A 14,130-nucleotide genomic window follows, 5' to 3' on the forward strand; every position below is an offset into this window, starting at 1 on the left:
GCCAGCATTATACATTTCTTTACCGTTACATACTGTCTTCCCCCTCCTGCTCCTCCTCAGTGTGCGTATCGCTGTCCATCCTCTACAGGTTGTTGTTACGCGCTTATAGGCATATCTGTTACGTCGTGTCCTCAGGTACTCCTCATCCACTATTTTTGAAATACTGCTTGTCAATCCATTCAGTTCCTCGTCTCTTATTGCTGTGCTTCTATGTATGTCTTTTTTGTGTGGTCTGAGAGTAGCGTATGCTTATTGTTCGCTTACTGCCCGCAGAAGAAGACCGTGTGTTTTGAGGAACCCTCTTCCCTGCATGTGCATTTAGGTGTCTGTCTCAGACCCAAGCGGTTTAAGTGTGTGACATACGTTCCATGTTGTTTTAAGACATGTACCATACTGCTGCTGGGATGGATATTGAGAGCAGGTTTCTCAGGATGGGGCAGGATAGGGGTACGATTGTGGACAACAAATACGTAAATTTTATTTATAAATAAATTAAAATTTTAAGACAATCTCTTACAAAATCACAATTGACTATATGGCGGCTGAAGGCCTTATCACAGAAAAAAAATGCACAATTTTAGGGCCGAAGGCCACCAACAATAACCTCAAACAACAAACGGCTGAAGGCCTGAATTAGAACTCAGAAGAACAATTCCAAATAGCACATATTAAGATAAATACTGCATTTTAAAACAAACTGTAACAAGGCTGAAAGCCTTAATATAAATAAATGAAATATATTAGAAGTCACGAAAACAATTCCAAATAGAACAAATTTCAACAAATACTTTGCTTTTAAAACAAGTTTGCTTAAAAACTTACTGTAAAACGGCTGAAGGCATTATCACGAAAGAAGTGAAAATATTGCTCAGCTGAAGGCCACACCAACAATAATTAGAAAATTACAAATATCCTTAAAACATACATCACAATCTAAGGAATCAGAAGAAGCGGTTCTCAGCAAATGTTCCAAGGATTGGCCTGGGAGGTAACTCAAACATACGGTAAGGTGAGACAGGTAGCCAAGACTTGCACTCGTGTAACAGGATGGCAACGCAAACTAGGGGCAGATTAAGCGCCGACCGACCGACTAACCAATCCGCTTAACGTCCGATCACCGGTACAACTATGGAATATTTTTAGGCAAGGGCCAAGAGACAGACAGCACCACGTCTTCAGAAAACACCCAAGGCCGAAGGAAACACTAGTGTCAAGGTAGACCTCTTAAAAAATATGCACAGTACAAAACAAGAGGCTGTCGAGCTACACGCCGTGTCGGACAGCGTCAACACGACGAGGAAAAGTACACTGCCGGAAATGCACGCTAACCTCCAGGGCAGGTAACTGGGGCGTTAGCGGCAACAAGGTAGAAAATACCCCTGGTTGCACTTTACTAATAAGAGTAATACTAAATTCAAGGATAAATAACAATCAGAGAAAGACTGCTGCAATATTTCACCGTCTCGAAACACTTCACTCGTTGCAGTCAGACTCATCTGACCTGGGAGTAACAACCCGCCGACCAAAGGCGAGATCTCAGAATAGTCGAGATTGCATTAGCAGTCCTCTTCACTCAACTTAAACGTCCAGGGTTCAGTGTGTGCAGCGGTCCCAGCTTGCCTCGCGCTGCACGGACCTGCTCGCTGCTGCGCCCCAACCGAACAGATGTCCACTACGCAGACAGCACTCAAATAACTGTTTTTTCAAAACCACAAGATACACACGGATCTGGGAAAACTATTCCACCAACAACTCACAATACTAAAACCAGTCACTGTGAAACAATACGGGCGAGTTATAAATCGGTACAAACACAGAGAAGCCAGAAGTGGTCGGAAGGCCAAATGAACGTTGTCCGCTCCGACGACCGACCGAACGACCAACCAACGGTTGTCCTCACTCAAGTCAGGCACGGGAAAGATCCCAGTATAATTGTTTGACTGACAACTTATTTGCCATGAGGTCACTTCGACGGGCGGACACGCAAACACCAGTGAAAGTTGCACTACTCGAATATGACGGTCCACTCAACTAAAACTCGCCGAATGCGGTACTTGACGAGGTCGTGCACTCTCGCGACCACATCCTTCAGTCGGACATTGCATGTGTGTCGCCAGCGACCGGGCGGATACTCGCTGTTCGGACCTCACTGCTGCTCCGTCCCAACTAAACCGACCCTGAATCACTACAGGCCACTCCAAAGGTGGTACCACAGTACGCGCTATCGATAAGCGCTGCTGCTGCCTCTCATGGACAGACAGGGCGAGAAAACGTAGAGGCGCCAGTGAACACACTAAGAAAACGAGACGCCACTATCGCTATTACAAGATGCCAAGCTATGAATGTCAGCAACGAGAGCCGCACACGGCTCACATATGTATCATTCTCAGACGCTCCCTTATGTCAGCGAGAAAATCGTGCAGTCTACGTCCCTTACCACCTATATCCCACTCACCTTGCCGTGTATACAAACGGCAACGTTTTAAGGCGACGTGTCACCTGTATCCGTACACCAGTTACTGTGGGTTCCCTATCTAGTCTTCCCATCCATAACTAGCACCTTGCAGCTCTGTATTTGATCGTATATCTATGGTGCAGATTTCGAGCACCACATACACCGCATCTTCTGAAGTGATGCCAAAGGCTCCAATTAGCCTAAGTAGGACACTTCCCTGGCCTCATCTGACTGACTCTTTCTTGGTGACCAGGTTCCGTCTGTGTGCCCATATACTAGCTGCGAAGCTGAGTATTGATTCGAAGGACGAACAAAGGCTTCTTCTTGCAGAGGTAGCGTCTACTGTTTTGAATTTCAAGTCACCAGTTTATGCAGTATTTTCTCTGCTTTGTCTGTTGTTAACCTTATGTATTCGTTGACTTTCAACTCCTCATCTTTGCGTACCCCAATACAGAGCATAGCATGTGCTCGTCTGATGTTTGTGTCCCCTATTTTAACTGATGGCTTTCTTTGGAGAGATTCTTTTAGCAATGTGTATGTTGTTTTGTTTACGGCTGCCTGAGTTTGTTGTTGTGACACCAGTGTGGAATTGGTTGTAGTATCTCACTGGCTTTCTCTTCTAGCTGCAACTAATAGGTCTTCAGCTTAGGCGAAAATTCCGTATGACCTTTCCTCATCATCTAGAGGTTGTAGGAGCGTTCGACTGAAAAATCCCAGAAGATGGGGCCACACTTTGTCCCTTGAGGACAGCTGCGGTAATTCTTTTAATTGCTTTCCAGCTATCCATCTACTGTTCGACTACTCGATCTTTACAGTAGTCTAGGAAACTGTCAGACAGTGATTGTGGTATCTCCAGATGTCTTAACCTTTGAAACATTGCGGGCCATCAGAGGCTATCGAATACCCCGACAATCATATACTGGGATCTTTCCCATGGAGCATTTCTGTGTTGTAGTCTTAACTATGTATAGGGCATGATTGATGTCGTCATCTACTGATATGCCGTTCCTCAAGCCTAACTGGTGTTGGCTCATGCCCGCGAGAGCGCTTACACAGTAGTGTCTCCTGTGCTGCAGTGTTTATTGGGCATACTGGCCTGTAAGTCTCTGAATCGGAACGATCTGTCTCTACTGATTTCATAAAAATGACTTCTTTGGAGGTTTTCATACTGTAGGTTCACTGCCCAGCCGAAGGCATCGTTCGTTGTTAAGAACAGGGTGATCTGCGGTGCTAATTTTTTCAGTCTTTGGGAATGGATACCTTCTGATCAAGGTGCTTTCCTGTTTTTGAGCTCTGAAGCTGCTAGTTCAACCTCTTCTTGCGCAGTAGGACAGGTAACAGTTGCAGTGTTGTGTGTGAGTCTTCTCTTAGTGTTGTATCTACGGCATCGTCAGGGAGCAGGTTGTACAGCAGAATCTCTCCTGTGTTCCTCCATCTCCTCGTGCCGTCATCCTGCCTTAGCGTTCGCAGTAATCGTTGGCTTTTTATCTTCTTTTTCAGTATTTTCTACGGTTCCCCAATATATTATTGTTTGTTTGTGTTGATAGTATCGTTCTCATCGTTGTTTACGAGTGTTGCATAGTGTCTGTCTGTATAAGTATTATGCTTGCCTATATTCTTCAAGTGTTATGCGTCTGTCTCTACCTAGCATCGACCTTTGATATAATTTGCGTTTGCCTCCGGTTTCTTGTTTGAGTCTCGTGAGTTCGTTGGTCCATGATATGGTGAGGGTTTTGTGTTCGTTGCCGTTGGTATTGATGTGTTTTGTGCATGTTGTACTATCTTCGTTAGTTTGTGTGCCCTGTAATCGATTCCTCCATTGACGTTTTCTAGATCGTGTTGTTGGATAATTTCCGTTAGTGTTTCTAGTCTGCTTTGTGGTATAGTAAGTGTTTGGTGTGTGATTTGGCAGTTGGTTGCCACGGGTTGTATTGAGTACGGTCCAGTTCGTTACGTATAACATTGCGCATTATTTTCTATCGTAAAGTCGTACCATGGGACCCTATGCTGGTATACTTCACTCTGTGTATATTACATGTAGTGGTGTTTCTTGTATTCGGTCGGTGATTATGTGTCCTCTGTCATCTGTTCTGAGATCCAGAGGGTGTATCTCAAATTTGTGTCAGCAACTGTCACTAGGTTCTTGCCTCTCGCATACATTGCTAGGCCTACGTAAGGTTGTATTTGAGGACTGTATTGGGCGTACGTGGATGAAATTACCCATGTAACGTTCCCTCTGGATATCTATATACTAAATGTTGATTACATAACTGCTTAATTGATTAATTGCTTGCGTAATTGCTTAATTATGCTTTACGTTCTGTTTAAAATTACTGTGGCAGCCTTATAATTATGGCTTCCTGTGATAATGGCAGCATGTTTTGGTGGGCATATTAGTTGCCCATTTCTATTGCAACGTTCTTATAAGCACGTGATGTCTGCCTGTAAGATATTCCTTCTTTTGTGTATGTATTCTGGGCACTTTACATGTACAAAACATTTACTGCATGCCTGTAACTAATCGAAATCTGTTCGCCGGTGTGCTCTTACATGATCTGTATATATATTGTTCAAGTCGAATGATCCTGCCCCGCGCTGGCAGACCTGTAGCATGAGGTCGAGCAGCGGCTCAGCTGATGTCTAAACATTCATGGTGGTGTCTGATTGTTCTATATCGTGTCTCCCTACCATTTTCGCGTAACGACGCTCTGAGCGTGTTTTTTAGGGAATTGACTAGTTTGAACCTGGAACCTGTTGCTGGTAAGGAGACGCCAGACCACACATGACATGTAGAATTCAGAAGAGTTCAGTGAGACTAGCGATGATATAACCAAATACTAAATGATCTCAGTGTCAGCTCCATTGCACTCCCTGTAAAAGAATCTTAATACTAACTAAATTTAGTGGAAGGGGTTCAAGGCTTTCCTATTTTTAGTTAGCTGGTAAAATAACGTCGAAAAAGCAGTTACGTTTACCACTGGAAAATTTTATTCTACTCACAAAACATCGTTTATAAATTGCACTATTGATAAAAGGAATTGTTTTGATACAGGGTGGTAAAAACCAACTGCGTTCAACAAAAATGTGAACGAATATTCCCTGAGTGGGTTTCTCAAGTTCTACAATGGATCGAAGGATGACCTATGCCATACCACATTTATAATCTAGGTTTAAATTAAGTTTCACAAAAGTGCAAACTGTGGAAATGGTCTACAGTGACCCCCAATTATCTTTAATTACTTATCTAACTTGTCGTAAATTACAGTGGCTGATGTGTCTTCTCAATAACTATATAACAAAGAAATCATCGCGTTTCAGATTTTTGCTTCAAGTGGCAAATGTGAACACCATGAGCTTTAATTTATGATCGACACTAGCATTACGCAAAAAAAGGGGTGTAACAGATGAGACTTCTGCAGTTCTGAGTGAAGCGTTATGCGCTCAAAAATGCGGCATCGCGTGCGTTCATTTACCTTCTCGGTGTTTAGGCAGCGTCGGGGCGGCAGCGGGCAGCACAGCTCCGCTCACCTCGACATCTCGGAAGTAACTCTCCTTCTCCTTACTACAATTTACCGAAGTTGGTTTTAAAAAAAACTATCTGGCTGTGTTTTCATCTGACCAATCAAGGTCTCAATGTTAACCTTAAGCTCCGCCTACAAAAATTCTGTCTATCCAATGAGAAACGTTATACTTTTCGTGGTGGGGCAATGTTTTTAAAGTATGCAATGCAACAGAGACGCGAGAAAGTCTCACGCTAAAACCTGCAGCTGGTGTGGTCCTTTTAGCGTCATCGTAAGATCTATACTGTTCTTCTGGAGGGCTCTATCTTTTAAAATGGACTGGGGGTGGTCCTAATGTATCAGACATGCGAAAAAGTCTCACGCTAAAATTTGCGCTTGGTAGTGCCCCTTTTTGTGTTATCGTAAGATCTATACTGTATTTCTGGAGGGCTCTAGCTTTTAACATGGGCTGGGGGTGGTCCTTGACGTAACAGAGACGCGAAAAAGTCTCACGCTAAAAAGTGCGGGTTGTGTGGCTCTAGTGGTTAGCTGCCGACGTGGGTGTCCAGTCCGTCCCTTATCGTAGGGCCTTCTAGCTTAACACGGTTCTGCTCTCGGCTTTTTGCGCTTGGTAGTGGCCCTTTTTGTGTTATCGTAAGGTCTAGTTTTTCTGGAGGGCTCTAGCTTTTAACATGGGCTGGGGGTGGTCCTTGACGTAACAGAGACGCGAAAAAGTCTCACGCTAAAACGTGTGGGTTGTGTGGATCTAGTGGTTACCTGCCGACGTGGGTGTCCAGTCCGTCCCTTATCGTAGGGCCTTCTAGCTTAACACGATTCTGCTCTCGGCTTCTGTTCTCGTTTCTCCCCTCGGAACTACGTCGGTCTCATGGAGGGAAGGTATGACATGCATTTAGGCATTCTTGTGTTGGTCTAAGGTATTCCATTTGCTTACTCGTTACTCGTATTACTTTGGTTAATTTAATGTCACGATTTATTTGGAGCTATGTTGCATACTACTGGATTTGCTTATCATATCGGGGTTTTCATGGAAGGTGTTGGATTTGCCTGACACCTTACAGATGTAGGAATATTCTCTGTCCCTAGGACGTTTCTATCTGTCTGGTTAGTTTCTGGAAAAATAGAGAGAATCACCATTTCGATGGCGCAATCTAAGTAGCATCCGCTGCACTGTCTGAAATGTCTCTCTTTTCTTTGTTCTACTTAAAAGTAAGTTAAATTCTGTGTTATAATAATTATCTGTAGTTGGCTTGTTCTTGGTGCTGGTTTCTGTTGCAGTTACTGTGGTGGTATTGGATGGATTGCGTTTTGGACTCTGTTTTGGGAGACGTTTTGAGATCTTTTTGGGATGTGACATGGTTGCACTTTATTTTGCCACACGCTTCTTCAACGCTTTTTGCCTTCACATGTTTTTCGCTGATGTTAGTGGTGCTTGCTGGTGTGGTGTCAGCGGTGGTGGTGATTTGTGTTGGACTCACTGTATGTGTCATAGTGTCTTTGTTGATGTTTGGAGTGGTGGTTGTTTCTTGATGAACATTGACATCGTTGGAAGTGTCACATGTGTCTTCCTCAAATTTACCTGTAGTTGGTCTACATTTACAAGTCTGTGCTAGATAGTTGTGAGTTGCGGCCTCATTGTTTCGGCGTCCATTCACTCAGTCTCCATCTATCTGTCTATTTCTTGTTTCTTTTGTCCAGGGTGGAGAGTGCTACCCGAGACAGATCTGACTGGTTTGATGTATTGTTCACATTTACATGTGTCGCAGGCTTTTCCATGTGACAGTGATTCCGGTTCGTGTTCGTTGGACGTATGTGTGATGTGATGTACTTTTGTTGGATGAAATTGTGTAGGAGTCTGACGGTTTTATTTATACATTTTCTTGTGTTCAATGTGTGTAAGCCCATCTTACAACTCATCTATCTTCTGGGTCAATATTATTTGGAAGATTACCCAGAAGTGTAATTATCTCTTGATTTGGTTTACCTCCACGTAGTGGATGGAGCTACTGACTCTCATGTCATCTGTACATTCTATCGTATTAATGCAGCTATCCTGTAAAATCGCTGAGTGTGTTAGGGGATGGGTGACTTTATTTTCGTCGCAATTCTCAGGCAGAAGACTGATATGTCTTCTCCAGGAAACTGCACTTAGATAACTTCTTTGTATTGTTGATGGTGATTTGTATTTGTGTGCTTTGGGTGATCAGCTTTGAAAGTTCATGTTTGTTTTTTGTGTATTAATTTTCGCTGTCACGGTCTATACAGTGATGCAGTTATTTATAGGTTTGACAGTAACCTCGTTTTGCTTTATTGCAGACACGGCCTCTGTATTTGCTCGGGATGCAGACACAAGCCATTGTGGACGTGCAATCAGTGCGCTTGTGCCCTTGGTTGCCACACTTGGCACACGTAATGTTTGCCTTTCTGCAGGTTTTAGTCGAATATCCTAGATCATGACACCTAAAACACTGATTTGGTGCTCTATAGTCTTTTACAGATAGTGGTTCTAAGTCTGTGTAGACTCTCTGTCTTTCTGTTAGGACTCTGTACTGGTGGAGGCTTGAGCTCCAGTACCTGAAGATCGAAAAGCCTTCCATTAGGCTCTCAATTTTCACTTGACTTCTCTGCCGAAGTGTTCTTTCGTGGTGTCACCACTCAGGTTCTGCTTTCTAGAAACTCCTCGTTGGTAAGTATATCGGGCATGTGATGTACTGCTACGAGTGGCTTGTCTTTTCACAGCCCTTCACAGACTGTGATGTGCAGGTGTGCAGGACTTTCGTTTTCTTTGTTATTTTCTGGAGTTTATGTTCTGGGTGACAGTCTCTGTCGTAAAGCTATGGCGTCTTGATTTGCAGTCAATTTTATGTGTATAGTGTTGTGGCCTGTTTAGTTTGAGCCTGTTCTTTGTTTTTGAGCTCTGTTGTTAAGGCGGCTGTATAAGCCAGTGTCTGTGCTATTGTTTGGGATTGTTCTGTGACTTTATCAGTTAATTATCTCATTTGCTTTTGATAATCTTGGTTCACTACACTGAGTTCCCTATTTTCGTCCTCTGATGTCTCTGCCTTGTCTTGCAGAGTTTGTATTTGTAAGTCTTTAAATGGATTCTACGCTCTCTGTAGTTCAAATCCGATCGACCGCCACGGTCGCAGGTTCGAATCCTGCCTCGGGCATGGATGTATGTAATGTCCTTAGGTTAGTTAGGTTTAAGTGCTCAGAGCCATTTGAACCTTTTTTTTTTTTGTAGTTCAAATCTTAATCCCCTGTTTTGATCATTTTGGTAGGACAGCTTAACTTCAAGGCTAGTTATTAAGAAAACTAATGGAAACGTTTTGTTACTTTATTTTACAGGTCTGTCTTGATCACATAAATCTTTGCAGTTCACTATGACCGGTTTCCGCTACTGCCCATCTTCTGATCATAATTAATAATATTCTGATGCAATATCAAAGTGAAACTAAACATGTAGGTACATAGTAAGTGCACTTTCTACGATAGTTATCTACCTCTGTGGTACAAAACGATGGGCATGTAGTAATAGCACTTACTATGTACCTACTTGTTTAGTTTGACGCTGATACTGCATCCGAATATTTTATGATCTGAAGATGGCACTAGTCGAAATCGGTTATAGTGAAACGTAAAAGTTTATATGATGAAGACGGATCTGTAAAATAAAGTGCCAAAAATATGATCAGTGACTAATTTTCAGAATTTATGTCTTCAATTGAAACATTCTGTCTTTAATGATGTTTAACATAGCAGCTTACGTGCGCTTAGTTTTTACTTCCATTTCTATTTAGATCAGTATTTTGTCTATGGCTAATATTTTTTTACTTGCGCACGAGTTCTTCAGTTTTTCCTCCACGTGTTTCATTCCAGGTGTGACGTTGATGCCTTGAGCTAGCGTCTTACTCCATGCTGTCCTCCAACTTGCGCCGGCCTCTGGTTTGGTGGTGTCGCTGCTTCTTCTGCTGGAATCCAGGGCCGAGTGTAGGCAGGCGGTTGTTTATCGACAGCAGGGAGCAAAGCTGGCGGCGGCAGCTGCTGACGTCGACGGCGCGGCACGGAGCAGCTGGTGGGCGTTGCGGCTATAATCCGTTCATCATAAGAATGAACCTGATGTAAACAAACACAAACGCGGTGATTGGTCAGAAGCTGTAGCACAAGTACACTGGCGTTGTTACGCCCTTGGAAGTAGGTCCTACTTATGTATTAGATATCTTATTACTAAGTTACGTTGAACGAAACTTTAAGATATTCCAATGTGTCAGCAGACACCAACGTCTTTCTTAATCACCCTTTAGCTACGTAGTTTCTATTTCAAAAATAGTGTACAGTCACAGCCTCTGGAACGTTGTGCTCTGATTGTCGCGCTGTTAATATCCACCGTAAAAATGGCTGAGGCTACTTTCTGTTCCGTAGTGAAACACACACGTGGAACACGATTAAAAAGCGGCGAGAAATAGACTGTTCTTAATGTTGTTCATAAAATTACGGAGATAGTCGGCTTTGAAGTTTTCCCAGCGTTTCATATGATGCAGTTTACAACAAACTCGCGTAGAACGTGTAGTGCAATCAGTATCTTAATAGAATGTAAACCATATACAGGTATGCATGCGTTGGTTCAAACGTCCCAAGAATAACTTTTTTTCCTCGTTCAGCTCTACGTACCGGCATATCTTTGCGAGGGAACAATTTGTTCCATCTCATTAGAATTAGTTTTTTGTTGTATTATACGTTCAACAATTTTGTAGTTTAAATAGTGTGATATCTCGAGTGAAGAAGTGGACTACCTGTTTATTTAATTCAATTAATAATTATATAAAAGCACTTCCTCTCCCTTATCCCACTACGTTGCCTACGGTTGATTAAGTTTGGGATTTATATTCAGAGTTCATCTGCTAGTAGTGCCAAGGCAGAGATGTGGTCACCTGTAGGTCGGTTAGTGCCAACCTAAGCCTGGAGTAAAGACAGAGATGATGCACCTGTTTGTCAGGGGGTAGTCCGGGCTTGGTAACAGGTCCCCGTCCCCTCCATGTCCGTCTTTGCCGCCAATTCCATCGTGGGATGAGGTATTATGTTTTACACCGTTACTAATCCGCTCTTTTTCAGGACTAAAATAGTTAGCAAATCGTTACGGCCATACATTCATTTTTTTTTTTTAGATATTTTGCCTTACAATTAAAGTTGTCAGGGTTTCTTTTTCAGAGGCGAGCATGGCGGCTCGTGTTATTCTTTTATAGTGCTGCAATCACTTGGTGCCTTCAGCACACGAGAGCAGAAATAGCTCTAAAAAAATTGTATAGTTTCACTTTTAGAAGCAGCATATTTTTGCAATGTTAAAGTACCCTGGGGCCTCACCGCGCCTAGTTAACTCGTTGTCGTAACGGCTGATGAGTAATGTGGATGACGATTCCGTGTGAAACCTGGTAGGAGATGCGTGTGTGACATACTTACAGTTCTAAGCGTGTGACGTAAAATTTTTCTAAGCCATCTCATAAATTTTGTTCACGGTTCCTTTTTAACCCCCATTTGCAAGCAGCACGTCCTACGTATGTTGATAAAGAATGGGTTGAGCGTGTGAATTATTGCATAGTATGGAAAGCAAGAGCGAACAGAGGGGTCAGTACAAAGAAATTAGCTGCTGGTATCGGTCACCCACGTGGTGTCGAACTGCACTACCAGCGAGCTACCAGTTTGTTCTTGGAAATTAGTTAAGGTGAGGATGCTTACGTGTGCTGTTAATTGATTTTTGCATGTGCCGTATTTCACAGGGTGTTCTATTTTTTTAAGAATTTGCTTTCTTTTGTAAATATGGGAGATGTTTGTGTCTGCTTTGTTCCCCCAATTTTCCGCCAAAGAGAATTTAGTTATTCGGTCCTAGTAGTAATCTCGGGTGCGAATTTCGATTACTGTCCCAGCAGACGGACCACAAGGGCAGCAACGTAGTCCAGTCCTCTTTCCCAGTGATTAAGCAGAAACGAGATACCTTTTAGTTTAAGCACCTTCAGTGCAAGACAAAACTCGAAGATATTTGACTTGAGTTTGTTTGCTGCAATTATGAAATTTGTGAAGTTTTGGAGAATATAGATAATAAATGTCATATTAAGTTCGTAAAATTTCTGTAATCTACATAATAAATGACCTATAAACTGGATGTCATGGATTTAGTGGTCATTACAAACCCCAGTCCTGTGTAGAGACTAATGTCATGAATTTAATGATCATTACAAATGGCTCTGAGCACTATGGGACTAAACTTCTGAGGTCATCAGTCCCTTAGAACTTAGAACTACTTAAATCTACCTAATCTACGGACATCACACACATCCATGTCCGAGGCAGGATTCGAACCTGCGACCGTAGCGGTCGAGCGGTTCCAGACTGTAGCGACTAGAACCGCTCGGCCACAACGGCGGGCCGATCATTACAAACCCCAGTCCTGTGTAGAGAGCAATGTTACTAACAAAGTGGTGTCCTTATAGATCATGATAGAGCGTGGCTTTACTAACTTGTCCACTTGGTTGTTCGAGCTCTCCCCCGCGTTATCCGTTGCGCAATATTAACATAATAATCATCATATCATTTAACTAAACGTCGGGTCGGCTCCTTAAATTCAATCCTTCCGAGGAATGTATCAATCAGGCGACTTGGCGAAACACACGTCCGGCATGCTTTAGCATCGATAGAAGGAAACAGAGGAAGAGAGATACAAAAAGGTAACGATGCATAACTAAACAGAAGGAACCTTTAATCGTAATTACAAAACTCATCATCATTTTTTGTGAATAGTGCACATATTGTTTTTAATTAATTACTGTAAGCAGAATTCCTGTTTCCATTTCAAATACAAATTCTTAATTATCGATGTTTTGTGAAAGACTGTTCATAAAAGTTGTTTAAATTAAGAAAACATTGCAATTTATTTTTTAAGGCAAAAAGGGAAAACTAAATCCTCTTTACTGGGACTATGTCCATCTTTTTATACCATAGAGGTAGGTAACTATCGGAGAAGCATGAGAAACAACAATTTGCACAGAATCGACAACATCATACAATTGCTGCATTTTTACTTTGCTACTACACCGCTACAATATAAATCCAACAGAACAGATCTGGAGCCAAGCTGCGGGATTTGGACCGAGAAGTAACAAGACTGTTAAGTTGCCAGACGTACTGGAACTAACGCAGGCAGCTTTTTCACGCGTCACTGCCGAACGCTGGTGGGGTATAGGACGGCTCGTCATAAAAGAGGAAGAAAAAATGCTGGGCCTGGTTGGCTTCGTAGATTCTGTTGTTGATATGCTCGTTATCAACGTAACAGGTGACACTTCCAGAACTGAAATGTGTTTCTTGGGTTCTGATAAGGAAGGAGCTAAGAGATTACCGGACAACTGACTGCAAATATTACCTTCAGTGGTTTTAATGTTTAACTGTACGGTGAAATCCTTCAATACTCTCTCACGTTGCACACAGCTTATGCAGAAAAATTACCCTGTGGTTAAGTCACTAATTTTCATCATTTTTGTTTTTAATTCAAATAGTATCTTAGCTATTAACAATAACGTGCTGCACTTTTCGTCTAGTCGTCTGAGGAGCGTATTGAGGGAGATTTGCAGTTACATTCGAAGCTGTATTGCGCCTCTGCTCTTCTCTTTTTGCGTGTAAACTGCAGCTGGCCACGTCACTGCAGGCTAGCTGTACCAGCTGACCGGCCAGTGCTATCTAAGTTAGATGTACCTATAAAGCTGTTGTCCCTTATTATCGCAAAGTCGATGTGTGCGACTGGCCGGTGTGGACGAGCGGTTCTAGGACCGCGAGACCGCTACGGAAGCAGGTCCGAATCCTGCCTAAGGCATGGATGTGTGTGATGTCCTTACGTTAATTAGGTTTAAGTAGTTCTAAGTTCTATGGGACTGATGACCTCAGATGTTAAGTCCCATAGTTCTCAGAACTATTTTTTCGATGTGCGCGTAATGCACAGCATAAAACGCAACCTTATCATCGAACTTGAAACGGAAATCCAATGAGGTTCCAGCAAACGCGCAAGAATAGATAGTGCAATGTTTACATCAGGTTTATCCTGATGATGAATGGGTTATAGAAAGTGTCGCAGCGGGCTCACACACAAGAACCGACGTGGCTTCCTCGTTTCGG

The sequence above is a fragment of the Schistocerca gregaria genome, chromosome 3 (assembly GCF_023897955.1).
Source record: "Schistocerca gregaria isolate iqSchGreg1 chromosome 3, iqSchGreg1.2, whole genome shotgun sequence".
Taxonomy (NCBI): Eukaryota; Metazoa; Arthropoda; class Insecta; order Orthoptera; family Acrididae; genus Schistocerca; species Schistocerca gregaria.